The sequence below is a fragment of the Neofelis nebulosa genome, chromosome 11, assembly GCF_028018385.1.
Source record: "Neofelis nebulosa isolate mNeoNeb1 chromosome 11, mNeoNeb1.pri, whole genome shotgun sequence".
NCBI classification, from domain to species: Eukaryota; Metazoa; Chordata; class Mammalia; order Carnivora; family Felidae; genus Neofelis; species Neofelis nebulosa.
Window position 1 is genome coordinate 59,831,947 of NC_080792.1, and position 19,944 is coordinate 59,851,890.

The 19,944-nt window shown below is 43.5% G+C and overlaps 1 pseudogene; it reads left to right on the top strand.

Moving 5' to 3' along the window:
* Positions 1 to 7,551: 7,551 nt before the first annotated feature.
* Positions 7,552 to 8,078, top strand: LOC131489799 (ubiquitin-ribosomal protein eS31 fusion protein-like; annotated as a pseudogene).
* The last annotated feature ends 11,866 nt before the right edge of the window (positions 8,079 to 19,944 follow it).

Below are 19,944 nucleotides of genomic sequence, written 5' to 3' on the forward strand. Positions count from 1 at the left end.
GAAGGGCTTCTGGGGCTGGGCCACCACTTCTTGACAGCCTAGATCCATAGCTCTTTCCAGGCTAGGGACTCTGTAAGAAATATACAAAGCTGGATGCTCTCAGATGTGCCAGCCCCGTCTGGAGTATGGGCACGGAGGGACAGGAGGGTCGATTGCGAAGTGTCTGGGGTAGCTCGGACTCCACGCCCGTTGCAGTGAGTGTATACCATGATACTGCGAGGAAGCGCCCTCTCCAATGATTGGACAGTGACGAGGGAGTTGAACCTAAGGTTCAAGTAGCAAGTGCAAGTAGCTTGCCCGAGGTTGCAGACTTGGCGAAAGTTGCAAGTAAGATTCTTAACAGAAAGTGCTTGATTATGAACCTTTAACACCTTTAATCGCGAGGGGCAAGACTAGGGGAGTGGAAAGAGCCGAAGACCTCAGATGGACAGAGCGCAGACGGCGCTCCAATTCCCTCCGCCATCATCTTGCCTTCGCCCCCCCCCCCCCCCCCCCCCCCGTTTCCTTCATTCCTCTCTGGCAAGAACAGATCTTGAGCTACCCACTCGAGCCTTCTGGGCCTGTCATCACCAAAGCCTTGCTCTGATGTGGCCAAGCCACGTGCGTGCACTTTCTCTGTGGCCCCAATTCGGTGTTGCTTGTTCTGATTCGACTTCGTAGAGACTGTCCCGTGGGTGACTCAGGGTAATCCCCGGATTACTGTATAATACAACAGTGAGCTGGGCAGTTGTTTATCTAGCTCTGATCTTGTTCTTAAAAATGTAAGGAATTTCTCTTCTTTAACAAGTGCCATTTCATCTCAGACCACTTTAAAACAAAACAAAGGTTCTGGTGACAGCTTAGAGACCAAGTGACTCCACCCTGTGGGCAGGAACCCTGTGGGGCCCTTATCTTCACCTTATAACTACCCTTGAACCACACCTGTCCCTTGTTCAAACCGAAGTAGGAGACGCCTCGGGCAAGGAACAGAACTCCCTGTGCCCGGTTCAGATGGTTACCGAGGCAAGAAAAGGAAATGAACTCTGCCAACTCCCCACCTTGCCTGTGGGGATAAAAACTCAGGGTACCCATTTCCCACAAGGAAAGTACCGATTCTCTGCGTGAAAAGTTTCCAAACTCAGATAAGTGTATTAGGGAAAATAAGGGCTTTTTTTTTTTTATTTTAGTTTTTCGATATCGGATTTTATTTCCTTTTTTCCCCTTTCAATTTCATTTTGAAAGTTAAGGAAGTTACTCTCTTATTCGCCGCAGTTCAAGGAGTCGCAGGGCAACTTTGTTCCAGAGCTGGTAGCAGAGGAGGCGTTGAAATAGAACAGATACTGTCGGTTTTGCTGATTGATTCAGGTCCTTGGTAGCTCGTGTCTCTGGAGAGTGAATGAATGCTTGCTACATCAGGACCTATTTATGTTTCATTGGTGTCATTCTACATGCTCTAAAGTACCTCTGTCTGAAGGTTTATCATTCAGCTGAGCAATATTTACTAAGCTCCTACTCCGTGTAAGCCCCAGGGCTCACTACTGAGGAGCAGACAAAAAATAAAGGTCATGATCCCTTTTTTTGTTTGTTTGCTTTTAAATGTATTTATTTAGTTTGAGAGAGAACATGCGTGCACACAGAAGGGGCAGAGAGAGAACCCCAAGCAGGCTCCACACTGTCAGCGCAGAGCCCGATGCTGGGCTCGGCCCCATGAACCATGAGATCATGACCTGGGCCAAAATTAAGAGTCAGATACTTAACCAACCGAGCCACCCAGGTGCTCCTGTCATGATTCCTTCTCTTTTTTAATTAAAAAAAAATTTTTTTTAAACATTCATTTATTTTTGAGACAGAGTGCGAACAGGGCAGGGGCAGAGAGAGAAAGACACAGAATCTGAAGCAGGCTCCAGGCTCTGAGCTGTCAGCACAGGGCCCGACGTGGGGCTCGGTGTCACCAACCACGAGATCATGACCTGAGCCGAAATCAAGAGTCAGATGCTTAACTGACAGCCACCTAGGTGCCCCCAGTCTGGAATTTTTAATTGACTGTTTCTTTTGCTTTAAATTGATCGATTTTCAGCTATCTTAATGAAATCATTATAGTAAATTTCTGAATTATTGTAATACATACCATCTACCAGTTTCCTCTTGCTGCTGGTTCAAATGTCCACATAATTAGTGACTTAAGACAATACTTATTCTCTTAAACTTCTGGAGGTCAGAAGTCTGAAATGGGTCTGAGTTAAAACCAAGGTGTTTGTCCGCAGGCTCTAGGGGAGAACCTGTTTCCTTGCATTTTCTAGCTTCTGGCGACTGCCTGCATTTATTGGTTCTCATCTTCCTTCTCCATCTTCGAAGCCAACAGTGTGGCATCCTCAAGTATCCCTCCTTGACTCTGACCCCTCCTGCCTTCCTCTTCTACTTTAAAACACTTGTTGGGGCGCCTGGGTGGCTCAGTCGGTTAAGCGTCCGACTTCGGCTCAGGTCACGATCTCACCGTCCACGGGTTCGAGCCCCGCGTCGGGCTCTGGGCTGATGGCTCAGAGCCTGGAGCCTGCTTCAGAGTCTGTGTTTCCCTCTCTCTCTGCCCCTCCCCCGTTCATGCTGTGTCTCTCTCTGTCTGAAAAATAAATAAACGTTAAAATAAATAAATAAATAAATAAAAAATAAAACACTTGTGATTAGGGGTGCCTGGGTGGCTCAGTCGGTTAAACATGAGACTCTTTATTTTGACTCAGGTCACGGTCTCGCAGTTCGGTTTGTGGGATTGAGACCCACATTGGGCTCAGCACCGACAGCGCGAATCCTACTTGGGATTCTCTCCTCCCTCTCTCTCTGCTCCTCTCTCACTCTCTTTCTATCAAAATTAATAAATAAACTTAAAAAAATTTGTGATTATAGCGGGTCCACCTGGATGATCCAGAAGAGTCTCTTTAAAACCCGCTAACTAGCCATCTTAATTCCATCTGTAATCTTAATTCCCCCTTGCCATGGAACCTAAACACATACAAAGGTTCCAGGCTTTAACATTTTTTTTTTTAACGTGTATTTATTTTTGAGACAGAGAGAGACACAGCATGAATGGGAGAGGGGCAGAGAGAGAGGGAGACACAGAATTGGAAGCAGGCTCCAGGCTCTGAGCCATCAGCCCAGAGCCCGACGTGGGGCTCGAACTCACGGACCGCGAGATAGTGACCTGAGCCGAAGTCGGACACTTAACCGACTGAGCCACCCAGGCGCCCCTAAAGGTTCCAGGCTTTAGAGTGTGGACATCTATGGGGGGAGCATTATTCTGCCTACCCCCATGCCATATTAGAGATTGAAGGTCACTTTAAGGAAATCCAGGGCAAAAGTTATCCCAAGAATGAAGTGGTTAGTTTATTTTTTTTTATTTTTTTTATTTTTTTTTTATTAAAAAAAATTTTTTTTTCAACGTTTTAAATTTATTTTTGGGACAGAGAGAGACAGAGCATGAACGGGGGAGGGGCAGAGAGAGAGAGGGAGACACAGAATCGGAAACAGGCTCCAGGCTCCGAGCCATCAGCCCAGAGCCTGACGCGGGGCTCGAACTCACGGACCGCAAGATCGTGACCTGGCTGAAGTCAGACGCTTAACCGACTGCGCCACCCAGGCGCCCCTGAAGTGGTTAGTTTAACAAAAACCACGCCAGATGACCAAGATACTGTTAAGTTTATCTAAACAAACTGCTAATTGCTCCCAAACTGCTAACTCATGCTCCCAACACCATTGGTTTCTAATTCAGCTTTCCCATAGGCTCCAGAGTTCCAAAAAGGGCACTTGGTGATTTTGAGTGCACTTCTGATCCTATGACGCTGACTTTAGGATAACAGAATGAATGGCATTCGTGTGTCATTTACTGTTCTTGGCCCGGGACAACCCTGGACTTGTTCTTTGCTCAGCCCCAGGGCATCAGCCGTGCTGCATGAGATGAGGGTGTGTGTCCCAGGGACATGACCTCAGTGTCCAACATGCCTGGCCCTGTCACAGGTACAGGAGATCCACAGGCAGAGTAGAGAATCCTGACCTAGAAGGGAACCTAGAGATTGTCTTGTTTTTTTTTTTTTTCCCTTCCAGATTATCTTATGGATGGAGAAAACGAGGCCCCAGGACTCTAAGTGACTTTAAAAAGACATTTGCTAGTGTCAGAGACCAGAGCTGGAAGCAGACCTTTGAGGGGCCAAACAGAACCTCCTATTTTCAGCCTGCAAATCACCACAGGTGACATCTATAATTCTTTTAGAAGAAAACTTGGTTTTGGGGCACCTGGGTGGCTCAGTCGGTTAAGCATCTGACTTCGGGTCAGGTCATGATCTCACGGTTCATGAGTTCAAGCCCCATGTCAGGCTCTGTGCTGACAGCTCAGAGCCTGGAGCCTGCTTCGAATTCTGTGTCTCCCTATCTCTGTCTGCTCCTTCCCTGCTTGCATTCTCTCTCTCTCTCTCAAAAATAAACATTAAAAAAATTAGAACATGGAAGAAAGCTTGCTTTTAACGAGAAGCTCGATGTCACGTAATGTTCCAAGACTAGAGTCTCATGATAACAGAACGAAACGCCTTTGTTCCAAAAGTATAAAGGACATAAGACGCGGTGAAATGAAGTGAAGGAAAAGTAACACAGTGAAGATAACGGTGAAGCCTGCATTCAGAAGAAGCTGCGAAGTGGGGCCAGAGAGGGACGCGTGTCACTGCCCCGATCCCACCGCAAGGCGGGGGATTCATGAGACCAGCTGCACCCCTGCACCGAGTGAGCTCAGCCTGCTGGCCCAAGGCAACAGTGCCACACAGACTATGGACTTCTCCCCAGCCCTTGCTCAGGCCTTCTGTAGTCAATCATGCATCCACCCATTCATTCATTCTCAGGCCACAAGTCTGTAATAAGCACCTGCGCTGAGAGTCCGAGCAGGGGCAACCGGAGACAATGAGGTCATGAACACGCCTGCGGGCGTTGACTTCACGGAGCCTCCTGTCCCGTTGAGTTGTGGCGGTATGAAACTTTCATCCAACTGAGGTGAGCACACTCTGAGAAGTACCGCAGCTAGAAATGTTCGAGTGTGCAGAAGGACCTCCACAGGGTGAGTCCAGAAAAAAGGCACTCAGGCGGGTGCCCTGAGAGGGGCTGCATCCTATAGACCAGCTCAGAGGCGGCTCTCTTTTCTGAAGAGTAAAGTCTGTGTGTCTGCTGCTTGGCACTCTTTCCCCCTCCCCCGGAAAGCATTGTCATAACTCAATGGATCTCTCGTAATCTGTCCATTTCAGCCCTTCCAGTGAGTAGATTCTATCCTCAGGCCAGCATTCAGTAAATATATGTTAATTGCTCACTGGGGCCCTGAGGTCAGGGGGTGCAGAGTGCTTCCTTATTTGACACTTCCATTTAAAAAAATTTTTTTTTAACGTTTATTTATTTTTGAGACAGAGAGAGACAGAGCATGAACGGGGGAGGGGCAGAGAGAGAGGGAGACACAGAATCAGAAACAGGCTCCAGGCTCTGAGCTGTCAGCCCAGAGTCCGATGCGAGGCTCGAACTCACGGACCGACCGCGAGATCGTGACCTGAGCTGAAGTCGGACCCTTAACCAGACTGAGCCACCCAGGCGCCCCGACACTTCCACTGTTTAAATGAACCCAGACCTGAACAAAGACGGAAAACACGGTACTCTCAGTGACAGTTTTGAAGGGACGATTTGTGTTATATGGTAGATTTAATTGTGCGGTGTTCTCCCTATCAGGGACTGGCAGTTTGATTCAAGAGTAGTTTGTCAGGGGGCTCTCCCATGCCCAGACATCTGTGTAAGCTGTGTTTTAGAAAGAGAAATGTATTTCCTGCATGAAATCTATTGAGATGATTTATACGTTTTTAATGCAGAAAAATGACATCTAGTTGAACAATGAATCCTTTTAGGTATTAAATAATACACAATGATTTCTGACAAATAGGCGTCAGATTAAAAAAATACGTGGGCTACTTAATTCAGTTTCACATCATTTGACCTTGATATTCTGATTCATTGTCACGTGAAATGAGCTTTCATGAGAGAGACCAATTTATTGCTATTACTTTTCTTTCTATTTCCTTCTTTATAGTACTCCTGAAATAGGGCTAGAGTTATTTTTAAAAGCACAGCTCTTTATGTGCATCTGATCAACAGCAAATAAATCTAGAATTTTAAATAAAGTAAATTGGAGGATCCTTATAAGCCTCACCATGGAGACCAGAGTGTGAACTGTTACCATGGAAACAGTTTTAAGTCCACTCTGCCTGGAGTTATGAATACCACACATTCAGGTATTCGCGTGGATCGGATATGATGCGAAAGCATTTTAAGTTTCTCACTGGAAGCATGACCTTCGGATCAAATGAACTTCAATGCCCTAGAAGTGCCCTCATCTCTGGTACAGGAAGGGGAAACCCATGGCTCCTGGACTCCCCCCCCCCCCCCCCCCCCCCGAGTTCCTGATTGAGTTTGGAGTAGAGGCTAAGCAATTCATGTTTTACACAAGCTTCTCAGGCGCTGCTAAGAGCCAGGCCAATGTGAGAATCTTGCAAACAAGGGTCTGGGTAGGTAGTCATCAGAAATGGTGTCTCAGTTTGTTTTTGGTTCAATAAGAGTTTTTCCTGCTCTTTTATTTTTATTATTTCATTAATTTTTATTAATTTTCTATTTGAGAGAGAGAGAGAGGGTGTGAGCCAGGGAGAGGGGCACAGAGAGAGAGAGAGAGAGAGAGAGAGAGAGAGAATCTCAAGCAGGCTCCATATAGCACGGAGTCCAACACGGGGCTCTACCCTACAACCCTGGGATCATGACCTGGGCTGAAATCGAGAATCTGATGCTCAACCGACTGAGCCACCCAGGCGACCCTAGAGATGTATCTTCATGTTGAAAATGAATCACAATTGATTACAATTTGTAAAAAGGTAGTTCTTTCCTAAGTATTTATACTCAATTCACTTATCTTACTCTATTTAGTAATTGGACACATTTTAGCCATCGCTTTAAAAAAAATGGTCATTTATTTATTTATTTTGAGAGAGAGAGAGTGAGTATGGGCAGGGGAGGGGCAGAGAGAGTGAGAGAGAGAGAGGCAGAGAGAATCCCAAGTAGGTTGTGCACTGTCAGCACAGAGCCCAATGTCCGGCCTGATCTCCCAAACCGTGAGATCATGAACTGAGCCAAAATCAAGAATCAGATGCTTGACCAACTGAGCCACCCAGGTGCCCCTAGCCATCACTTTCAGAGGGATTTTTACAATTTAAATTCCCTTAGATATTTCCAACTATTTGTTTAATTATAAGCTACTTGATTTTTTTAAGGACCTCAAACTTTCAAACTTTCTCAAATTCTTAAATTTAACTTGAAATTTGAACTTCGATTGTCTTCAGTATTCTAACAGTACAAAAGCACCGTGAGATTTCACCAAGATCGTCGCAGATCAAATAGTTACACATTTTAAATTTGAATCACTGTGCTAACTTCTCTGACTCTGACAACCCGATCATTAAACACTTGGCAAGTAGACTTCCTTTCTGATCCACCGTCTGCGGTGGACCTGCCACCGAGATGTAGATTTTCATGGAAACTCTTAGGGTGAAGACCATCACTCTTGAGGTGGAACCCTCGGATGCAATAGGAAATGTTAAAGGCCAAGATTCAGGATAAGGAAGAAATTCCTCCTGTTCAGCAGAGACTGATCCTTGCTGGCAGGCAATTGAAGATGGACATCCTTTGACTGACTACAACATTCAAAAGGAGTCCATTCTTCATCTCGTGTTGAGACTTCGTGGTGGTGCTAAGAAAAGCAAGAAGTCTTATACCGCTCCCGAGAAGAATAAGCCTGAGAGAAAGAAGGCTAAGCTGGCTGTCCTGAAATACTATAAGGTTGGATAAGTATGGCCAAATTGGTCGTCGTTGTTGGGAGCGCCCTTCAGATGAACGTGGTATTGGGAGTTTTTATGGCTGGCCACTTTGACAGACGTTATTGTGGCAAACGTTGTCTGACCAATGCTTCAACAAACCGGAAGACACGTAATTGTATGTGGGGTAACGAAAAACATGAACTAAATGCCAATAAACAAAGCAAACAAGAACACTTTGCAAGCATATAAAATTCGAATTCACAAATTCCACAACACAAAAATGCCTCTATTAGACTTGATTTTCTTCAACATTTCTAGACAATTCTAACTCCTCTCGGGGAGAAAATGTCCTCCTTGCTTGTCAGTCCCAGATTGGGGAAGCAACAGCAGCGGACGGGATCTGCTGAAGATGCATTTTAGTCACTATATATATATTAGGGTTTAGAGTTTTTTTTTTTTTTCTAGAGATCCTGGGCGACAGCCCTCGTGGGGCCAGTGGTCACCACTGCGGCGGTGGTAACATGGAGACTTGGAGCCCATGGCCTCCACCAATGGGGCTGTGTGTCCCAGCCACCGGATGTAGGCACCACAGGGTAGTGAGTATGTGGGGTTATACTTTTTCAAAATTATATATATATTTCTCTTTTCTTTTTTTTTTTTTAAATAGTTTAAGACATATGGAAGTGATACTGTCATTTTAAGTCAGAGCTCTTCCATCTGAAGGCCTGGGGATTGAGATGGGAGGAGGGGCCGGATGCTAGGACTCTCACCTGGTAAATGTGCCTTCTAGGAGAGGGTAATCATAACGGATATCCCCTTAAGGACAATAGGCAGCGGATTCCCAAATAACCAGGGTCTGAGAAGTAGTTCTCCATCCGGATTTGGTGAAAGAGGGTCATAAGTTGGTGCATTCAACGAAGAGTGGTCTGTATCAGTGAGGGTAAAGGCTAAGCTGCTATGACAAAGAGCCCCCAAATAGGGTGGCTCATCAAAAATAGGGCTTTATTTGACTTTCACTTAAGAGCCCTATGGAAAATGGGCCAGATTGACCCAAGAGCCTCTGTCCCACATGACCACTGTGTGACCCAGGTACCCAAATGCTGTTGCTCTACCACCCCTCAAGACTACTTACACTGGGGTTCTTGGACCTCCAGAGAGTCCATGGATAGAGTTCAGAAGCTCCGTAAGTTGGAATAAGAAAAAAATTACATCTCTGCTTTATATGTAGCATTTTCTTCAATTCCAAGTATAGGCAACGAACCATAGTACTATTAGCAGTACTATTCTGCTAATAGTACTATGATTATGAATTTATAATGACTTCATGATTATGAATTTATCACCAACACAAATAGTAGATATTTCATATCGGTTTCAATCATCTTGAAGTATCACTTGTATTCATGATCGTTTTGAAATTATGGTAATTATTAGACCTGTTGCTACTTAGTTGATACGTCACTAAAGAAACGTATGGTATTTAAAAAAATTTTTTTTATTGCGTATTTAATTTTCACAGAGAAAGAGAGACAGAGCACGAGTGGGGGAGGGGCAGAGAGAGAGGGAGACACAGAATCCAAAGCAGGCTCCAGGTTCTGAACCGTCAGCACAGAGTCTGACGTGGGACTTGAACCCACGAACTGCGAGATCATAACCTTGAGCCAAAGTCAGCCACTTAACCAACTGAGCCACCCAGGCGCCCCAAGAAACAGTTTTTTAAAACATTTATGATATTTTAATAGTGCATTCCAATATAATTTCTTTATAATTTTCAAGAATTTTTTTGGGGTAAACTCTATCCCCAACATGGGACTTGAACTCACAACCCCAAGATTAACAGTTGCATGCTTCACCAACTGAGCCAGCCAGGTGCCCCAAGAATGATATATTCTATTTATTTATTTTATATTCTACCTTTCACTGCGTTATATATATATACTAAGGTGAATAAAATAAACACAGATCTTAAGTATATAAGTAAGTGAAATTATATGTTTTAATGGTATCAAAATATAGACATTTTTCATTATTTCAGGTATGTCCTGTGCCCTTTTGTGGCGCCCCTCTTGCAAATTATTCGGACCCCTGTATCATTAATTAGTGTTATCTGTTCTTTACATTCATATAAGTGAAACCATGTGGTATGTATACTTTTTTAAAAGACTTAATCGTTTTTTGGTTTTTTTTTTGGAACAGTTTTAGGTTTACAACAAAATTAAGACAGAGGTACAGAGATTTCCCGTAGCTACCCTGTTCCCACACATGCATCGTCTCTCCCATTAACGGCTCTCCAGAATGGTACATTTTTTGCCAAGAAGGAACCTATGTTGACACATCATAATCACTCAAAGTCCATAGTTTACTTCAGAGTTCACTTTTGGTGTTGTGCAGTCTATAGATTTGGACAAATGCTTAATGATGTAGATCTATCATTATAATATCATGCAAAATATTTTCACTGCTCTCAAAATCTATGCTATGCCTCTTCGTCTTCCCCTGTGACCCCAGAGCACTTTCGTATTGCGATATAATTGGCATATAACATTACATTGATTTCAGGGTATACAACATCGTGATTTCATACTTGTATATATTGCAAAATGATAACCACAAAGTCTAGCAAATGTATGTACACTTTTGTGTTGGCTTCTTTCATTCAACCTAATGTCTTGAGATTCATCCCAGTTTTTGTGCATATTGTTAATCCATTCTCTTTATTTTGTGTGGTATTTCATTTTATGAATAGAAACAATCGATTTACATATTCTTCTGTTGATGGACATGAGTCACTTCCTGTTTTTGAAATAAATGAGGCCACCATGAACATCTATGTCTTTAGTATATATGTGTGCTCATTTCTCTTGGATATACACGTACGGGTGGGGGTGCTGGGTCATGGATAAACCTATGTTTAGCTTTAGTGGATACTGCCAAACTATTTTTCAAAGTGGTTGAATGAAATTATACTCCTCCTAGCAAGCAATGTATAAGAGTTCCAGTTGCCCCACATTCTCACAGATATAAGGGGTTTTCTGTCTTTTAAACTTCAGCCACTCCCGTGGGTGTTTTGTGGTGTATTTTATTTTATGCATTTAATTTTCTGAGGAAGCATCCCTAGGTGTCACCAGACTCTAAGGTGTGCATTGCACAAAAGGTCCTAAGAACCCTGTATTAAGTCACAGTCATGGTCCAACTATGACCTGGTCAAATGCCTGGTCCAAACTGGGCACTTTGGTTTTCCAACTCTAGGGAAGGACAGAAAGCAGAAGTTCAGGATGAGCAATTTCCTTTCAAGCAACGAGGAAGTTGCTCGTTGCTTAGTCACTTACTAACTTAGTCACTTGGCCACACCTAGCCTCCCGGCGCATCTGGGAAATGTAGTCTCTAGCCGGGCAGCCCTGTGTTCAGGCTACACTCTATTAATACAGAGGACAGGGTGATGGATTACTAGCAGTCTCCACCGCAAGGTGCTATTGACTATCCCGGTGATTTTTTGGTGGGGCAGATTTTCACAGCGGCATAAATGAACCTCCACCTAGGGCGAGAAACTGTTGAATCACCTACTTACCCTGTCCTGACTTTCGGCAACACATTCCCAGGGCCTGGGGCAGTGTCTCCCAGGGAAGTCGGGCACCGGTTTCAGGCTCTCATGCTGAATTTGCCCCTCAGGCAAATGTGTAGATTGACTAAATCCACGGGGTTCTCTCTACATAAGACAAGACATTTGAGATGTGTCAGTAAGTACCTGCATGACCCCAGGGTGAGTAGGACAGTTTTATTCAGGTCTTGGGGAAGAATTGCTGACAGGGTTGGTACACGATGGCCTAAGTCATGCCTTTGTGAAATACCGTGCGTGACCCTTCGCTCTTCAACAGCATTTCAAAAATGTGTTGAAACCTTTCCAGGAAGTTGTCACAGTGTCCTGACCAAACCCTCTTGGGTCATCCATGAATGTGGTTACCTGCTTCTCAGATTGGGTACAGTGGCTACCCAAAGACATCTGTGGGCCTCAGAGTCAGCTGTCCCGATTCCCTGCGCCATGCACTTAAATGGCAGTTATGGAGGAGGGCAAATGGTGAGGTGGGAAGAAGTGAGAACACGTCTGTGAGTGGAAATGCACAGATGGCAGCAAAACTACGCAGTTGCCTTGCTCAGGACTTCGGGAAGTGTATGTTGGCCTGGATTCTACCAATGCCAAGTTGATGGAAGAGGCTTTGCCATGTAATTGAAGGCCAGCATTGAACCCAATACTCTTTTTTCATAGTAAACTCACACATGCCAGCAGGGGTTGGGATGGAGCTTTGAGTCCACAAGAAAACCCAAAGAGGGCAATGATAAAGAGATTAAATCTTGCGGTGTGAGCCATATGTAATTTAAAACATATCTACTTGGAAACAACCAAAGAAAAGCAAAAAGCCAAACTACATCTGGGAAGTGGAGACTCACCCCAAACCCCCTCCTCCACTGGGTGCAGTCTTGGGCTCCTGTGTTTGTACCTCCCCTCTATTTATTTATTTATTTATTTATTTTATTATTATTTTTAACGTTTATTTATTATTTTTTTTTTTAATTTTTTTTTCAACGGTTTTTTATTTATTTTTGGGACAGAGAGAGACAGAGCATGAACGGGGGAGGGGCAGAGAGAGAGGGAGACACAGAATCGGAAACAGGCTCCAGGCTCCGAGCCATCAGCCCAGAGCCTGACGCGGGGCTCGAACTCACGGACCGCGAGATCGTGACCTGGCTGAAGTCGGACGCTTAACCGACTGCGCCACCCAGGCGCCCCAACGTTTATTTATTTTTGAGACAGAGAGAGACACAACATGAACGGGGGAGGGGCAGAGAGAGAGGGAGACACAGAATCGGAAGCAGGCTCCAGGCTCCGAGCCGTCAGCCCAGAGCCCGACGCGGGGCTCGAACTCGCGGACCGCGAGATCGTGACCTGAGCTGAAGTGGGACGCTTTAACCGACTGAGCCACCCAGGCGCCCCAACCTCCCCTCTATTTAGCAGACACAGGCAGAGATGAGACTAGTTTTGATTTACAACTCAAGGAAGGGGCTGGGAAAATCTCTACAATGCTACAGAAGGTTTGGGATCTACTGACATCTGGGGGCAAAGGAGGAGGAATATGGTGCCACCAAGAAGGGGGGGGATAGGGATTTGGGGGGAAGAAAAGAAACTAAAAAGGCAAACAGCATTGGGAAGAAAGTGTGTTTACCCAAAGAATTTCTTCTATGAAGGGAAGTTTGGGCAGTGAGTCGGCGCTCTCTAGTATGACACAAAGGGATGTGTTAGTAAGAATAGAAAGTCTGAATTGCTGTCTTTATCATCCTCTCCCTAAAGCCCCCAAACTCTGTACCATGTGGGTATTAATGCTGGAGACCCTGAGTTTGCTTGAGTCCTGTGTGATGTATACGAATGCCCCAGACATCCACCTTCTTCCCCCCCACCCCCCCACTCCCCACAGCCCAGGAGCACTCAGGACACGTCTGTGGGTTGCACAGGTGTGCACAGTTCATCAAGGGGGCTTTGTGGAAAATCCAGCTCTCCGAACATCACGGCCCCTCATTTGGTTACAGGGGTTGTTTAGACCGTACCTAAGTTTGGAACGTGTGAATTCCATTCAGGTTTATTCCAAAGTTCTAGTTTGGGAAACATTATAAGTAGGTTTCTCATGAACACTTATGAGGAAAAAAACACACAAGTGAAAACACCCCATTGGCTGGGGCTCTGCCGACAGCTCTGAATAAAAACTTCTTGGTTGGCACAAGAGACACTAGGATCTTTTGAAAGAAGCCTCATGCCAAACGTGAATGTGCTGACTGTATGAAAAGAGCATATTATCCTCACTTGGCAATACACACAAAAAGTGTGTTTATGGGACAATAAAATTCTGACCGTAATCTTTTTTCCCCTCATTTGCAGTATTTGGTTTAATTAAGAAGCGAAATTGTGAATATTTTCGTGGCAATTTGGTAGTAAACATTTGTATCGAACGTAAAATTCCATTTGGTGTTTGGGGGCAAAGTTACCAGTTCCCTCATGTGTGGGTAAGTTTCTTGGAAAGTAAAAGAGGGTCAGTGTTGGGATACAAACTTTTACTTGTTTTTTTTGTTGTTGTTGCTTTTTTCCTTTAAAAAAAAAAATTTAGAGAGAGCGCAGGGCCCGGAGAGGGGCAGAGAGAGAGAGAGAAAGAGAGAGAATCCTAAGCAGGCTCTACATCCAGCGTGGAGCCCAACGCTCGACATGGGGCTCGACATGGGGCTCTACCCTATGACCCTGGGATTAGATCTGAGGTGAAATCAAGAGTCAGATGCTCAGTTGAGGCACCCAGGTACCCCGGGATCCAACCATTTTCTTAAACATGGTAACGTGCTTGACCGTGCTGAAGCGAGGCAGAGAGGGGGAATTGGCCAGGACGCTTCATCAACAGGACAAGAACCCTTGAAAAATCCATGTACAGGGAGGAAATTGTGGATAGCATCGCCAATCATTTCCAAACAGCATTTTATTAGCATTATTCTCACAGCCGAAAAACATGGCAAGAACACAGCCTCCATCTAAGATATAACAGGGGCATCACAAATGAAGGGAGAGAGGCATAGTCAACAAATGGCATTCACTTGTTTGCTTCAAATCCTTTACTAACATTAATTTCATTAGAAGAAGCAGCTAATAATAAAATGCAACCGTAGGAAAACTGGAAGAAAATATAACTGAATACTAATCAAATCTCAGGTGTGTGGATATGAGGAAGTCCTTTAAGTTTAGAAGAAATCACACAGCAAAAAAGATAGATATGTGTGCATATTTTGAAATTCAATATCTGCAAATAATAAAAAAGGTGAAAAAAGAAAAGATTGGAAAATATCACAGGTCAATGAGAAACAAGTGATTAATTGTTGCCTTAGATCAGGTTTCCTGGCAACTGGCTCAGATAAAGCTTTGGTCTACAAGTATTCTTGGCTCTACATGTCTGTCAATGGATGAATAGATCAAGAAAATGTGATAGATTTATACAGCAGAATGTTTATTACTCAGCCTTAAAAATGAAGAAAGTCCTGTCATTTGTGACAACGTGGATGAACCCGGAGGGCATTATGCAAAGTAAAATAAACCAGACAGAGAAACACAGATATTGCATTGTATCACTTACATGTGAATCTTTAAAAAATGTCAAACTCATAGAAACAGACAGCAGAATGGTGACAGCCAGGGGCTGGGGGTGGGAGAAATAGGGAGAGGCTGGTAAAAGGTTATAAACTTTCAGATATAAGCAGAATGAGATCTGAAAATCTACTATATGACTTGGTGACTATAGCTGATAACACTGTACCATATGATTGAAATTTGCTGACAGAGTAGAACTTAAATGTTCTTACCAAAAAAAAAAAAAAAAAAAAAGGGAGAATCTTTTCACAATGTATACATATATCAGATCATCACATTCATACTTTAAATATCTTACAATTTTATTTGTCAATTATACTTCAGTAAAGCTGAAAGAACAAAAGGTTTATTGGAGAGGGTTCCAGAAAGAATGCCCTTGAGGGAGGGAGGGCAGCAGGGCTGGGCGGAGGGAGGGAGAAGCTGAGCAGTGATGTAGCAGCAGCTAAGGCTTCAGATGACCCTGCAGAATTGTCTCAGATTGAGTCAAGGGGGCCGGTCTCCACTGGACTCCCCTATGGGTGACCCCAGAGAAGGGGGCTTAACTTTCAGCAAAGGCGTTCCCTTCCCCGAAGACAATTACCAGGGAGGGAAGCAGTTTTGAAATGTCCACAGCTAGACTGCCTGGCAATGGGGCAATGGGAGCCCCCACCTTCTAAGGGTTTCTAAGCGGCAACTGGGAAAGTTAAATAAAAGGAAATCTCATTTAAAATGGAATCTGGAGGCCAGAAGGGGGAGCTCTCATGCCCTACCACTCCTTGTCAATTGCAGACCCAAACCGGAAGTGATGTACTTTGCAGGTCAATACTGCTTTACTACCCCAGCTGCCGGGAGAAGGGTTTTTCCCTCCTCCTCACAACAGCCCAGCCAATGAGAGACGGTCACAGCTCAGCCTTGGAAAATCTACTACACTTTGAATTCCTAGTTTAGTCCAATGGACTTTTGCTTTTAACAACCGCTCCCATTGCCTCTCTTTCCTCTATAAAAGAGCATTCCTTTCCTTTGTTCTCTGGACTTGCCTGTGGTCTCACTGTGCCTTACGAGTTCTGAGCTGCAGTTCTCTGCTATTCTTGCATAAACCCATTTTTGGCTGGCAAAATGACTGGCAGTTTCATTTTTAAGGTTAACACACCCATCACATTCACAATAAAGAGCCAAACACTGTAAAAACTCACAGCGATAATAGGAGAAACAATGATTCCAATACATAAATTAACAAAGGACATGACTAGACAATCCACAATTCATGAAGGGGAAAATGTCCAACATCACTAGTAATCAAAGAAACACAAGTCAAAAATAATAAAATGTAATTTTTGCCAATTAAAATATACAAAATACAATAGCCAGTTCCAGAGGAACTGCAGTGTTATCCGCTTACATTACTGATGTGGAGGATAAATTGTTACACCCCTTTTGGAAAGCAGTTTGACATTCTATATCAATACCTAAAAATGCCCCTACTTCTTTGACTCAACAATTTCCACCTCAAAAAAAATTACCCCAGAGAGAAAAGTTTTTTCATTATTTGAAAAGACTATACACATGAAGATATTTGTTACAGCATTACCTATAAATGTGGAAAAATATATATAACTTAAACGTTCAATGACAGAGAAAAAATTTTAAGTAAATATCATTATGAAGCTATGTAGCTATAGAGAAAAGGCTTTAAACACATTATTTTAACAGATAGTGGAATTCTCTATAGCCATGGTTACAACTATAACGGACTTTTTTTGTTTTTTTTTTCCCCGAGAGACAGAAAGTGCGTGCGTGTGTGCATGAGCAGGGGAGGGGTAGAGGGAGAGGGAGAGAGAGAGAAACTCAGGCAGGCTTTTCAGGATTGTGAGATCATGACCCGATTCGAAATCAAGAGTCAGATGCTTAATCGACTGAGCCACCCAGGCGCCCCGCAACTATAACAGATTCTAAAAAAAGAAACTAGGAGGAAGTAGGAAAGTAACCAAAGAATGTTAAAATTCAAGGGAAGAATAAATAGATGTAAATAGCAATGGCAATTTTGAAAAATTGGCAGCACTACTCTAAAACATTTATGAAGTGTTCTAGTGATTTATTGCTATATAACAAACCACCCCAGACTCAGTAGCTTGAAGAACAATAATCATTTTATTATCATCTCTCACGAACCTGGGCCTTGACTGGGCTCAGCTAGGTGGTTCTTACTTGGGAATCCACATGGCGTTACAGTCAGATGGTGGCGGGGATGCAATGTCTAAAGAATTGCTCACAGCCAGACCTGGTAGGTACTTGGGCTGGGAAAACTCAAACTACCGAGGCTGGAACGATGGGGCTCCTGGTCATCTCTCTCTTCCACGTGCCCTTTTCAGCATGGTGGGTTTGCAGTGGCAACACTTCTTGGATATGGCTAAGGACTCCCAAAGCCAGTGTCACCCAGGGCCATTTTCATCGCATAATATTCCTTGAGGCAGTTACAAGGGTCCACCCAGTTTCAAGAAGAGGTCACAGAGCTTACACCTCCGAATGGAGGAACGCGAAGGTGCTAGAAGACCATGTGAGATGGGAAGTATTATTTCAGCCATTTTTTTGCAAAATGCAATCTGCCACACAAAACTGCAATAGTTCAATAGGTTTATAGCAATGTAAAATAAAACATTCTCATCGATGGCACAAAACAGAAAGTCACACAACTGGATTTGTTCTATTTAAATTTTTTTTTATTAAAATTTTTTTTTTAACATTTATTTATTTTTGGGACAGAGAGAGACAGAGCATGAACGGGGAGGGGCAGAGAGAGAGGGAGACACAGAATCAGAAGCAGGCTCCAAGCTCCGAGCCATCAGCCCAGAGCCCGACGCGGGGCTCGAACCCACGAACCGCGAGATCGTGACCTGAGCTGAAGTCGGACACTTAACCGACTGAGACACCCAGGCGCCCCTGTTCTATTTAAATTTTAATATATGATTAAATAATCATCTAAACTCAGTGGGAATGAAAAATTATTCAATTACTTATGTTGCAATAATCAATGACTTTTTAAAAAAATGTTTATTTATTTTTGAGAGAGAGAGAGAGAGAGTGCGAGCAGGGGAGGGGCAGAGACAGAGGGAGACAGAGAATCTGAAGCAGGCTTCAGCCTCTGAGCTGTCAGCACAGAGCCCATCGCGGGGCTCGAACCCATGAACCGTGAGATCATGACATGAGCCGAAGTCGGATGCTCAACCAACTGAGCCACCCAGGCGTCCCACAATAACTAATGAATTAAAGAATTAAATGTAAAAAAAGAAAAAGCTGAAAAAATATCCAAGCACTGAGAGGGGTGGGGCACTTCAGAAGCTTAAAGTTGTAAGAGAAATCCCAAAGGAAGAGATTTTTAAATGACTAAATAATTACAATAGACTTCTAAGTTAAGAAAAAATCCCATTTTGGGGTGCCTGGGTGGTTCAGTCAGTTAAGCGATCAGGTCAGATCCTGATCTCATGGCTTGAGGGTTCAAGCCTTGTGTTGGGCTCTGTGCTGACAGCTCAGAGCCTGGAGACGGCTTCAGATTCTGTCTCAGCTTCTCTGCCCCTCCACTGCTCATGCTCTCTCTCTCCCTCTCTCTCTTTCTCTCAAATATAAAATAAAAACATAAAAAAAAATTTTAAATCCCATTTTCCAAATAGAAAAAGAAATAAATGACAAATTTTGAGATAGACTTTAAGTGAATACAAAAGAAACAAGGTTAATATCTTCTAATGTATAAAGAGTTCATGCAAATAAATGAACTAATGATAAAAGACAAGAGATAATTCATAATAGAATACAAGAAGAAACTAATTTTATAAATTGTCATAGAACATATAATACATAAGCTATATAATATAAAGTTTACCATTTTAACCATTTCTTTTTTTATATTTAAACATTTTTAAACATTTATTCATTTTTGAGAGACAGAGTGTGAGTGGGGGAGGGGCAGAGAGAGAGGGAGACACAGAATCAGAAACAGGCTCCAGGCTCTGAGCTGTCAGCACTGAGCCTTATGCAGGGCTCAAATTCACAAACTGCAAGATCATGACCTGAGCTGAAGTCGGACACTTAACCGACTGAGCTACCCAGGTGTCCCCATTTTTTCAAAAATGCTTATTTATTTTAAGAGAGAGAGAGAGAGAGAGAGAGAGAGAGAGAGACTGCAAGCAGGAAAGGGGCAGAGACAGAGGGAGACAGAGAATCCCAAGCAGGCTCCACCGGTTAGCACAAAACCTGACATAGGGCTTGATCCCACGAATCTTGAGCTCATGACCTGAACCAAAATCCAGAGTTAGATGCTTAACCAACTGAGCCACGGACATGTCCCCATTTCAACCATATCTAAGTATACAGTTCAATGACATCAAGTACATCCACATTGCTGTGCAACCATGACCACCGTCCATCTCCAGAACCCTTTTCATCTTGTAAAACGGAAACTCTGCATCTATTAAGCGATAACTGACTCCCTCCAGCCCCTGGAAGCCACGATTCTCCTTTCTGTCTCTATGAATTTGACTGCTTTTTTTCCCTCATGTAAGTGGAGTCATATGGCATTTCTTTTGACTGGCTTATTTCGCTCATCCTCAAGGTTCATCCATGTTGTGGCATGTGTCAGAATATCCCTTCTTTTTAAAGCTGAAAAATATTCCACTGTATGTGTAGACCACATCTGGTTCATTCATTCATTCATTCATTCATCCACCAATGGAGAAACCATTTTGTAATATTGTAAAACTAATACATGTTTATGTTTAGAAATGCAAACAGTTGAGAAAAGCATAAAATAAAAAAGCCAAAGTCTTCTGCTCCTCTTTATTGTTGGCATTCATCACAGTACTTCCTGTTTAGCACTCAGTCATGCATCTCTCCAGAAAGTTTGTGTGTTTGTAGAAGCCTGCTCAGATGCTCACCTCATCTTTCTTTCTTTGGTCC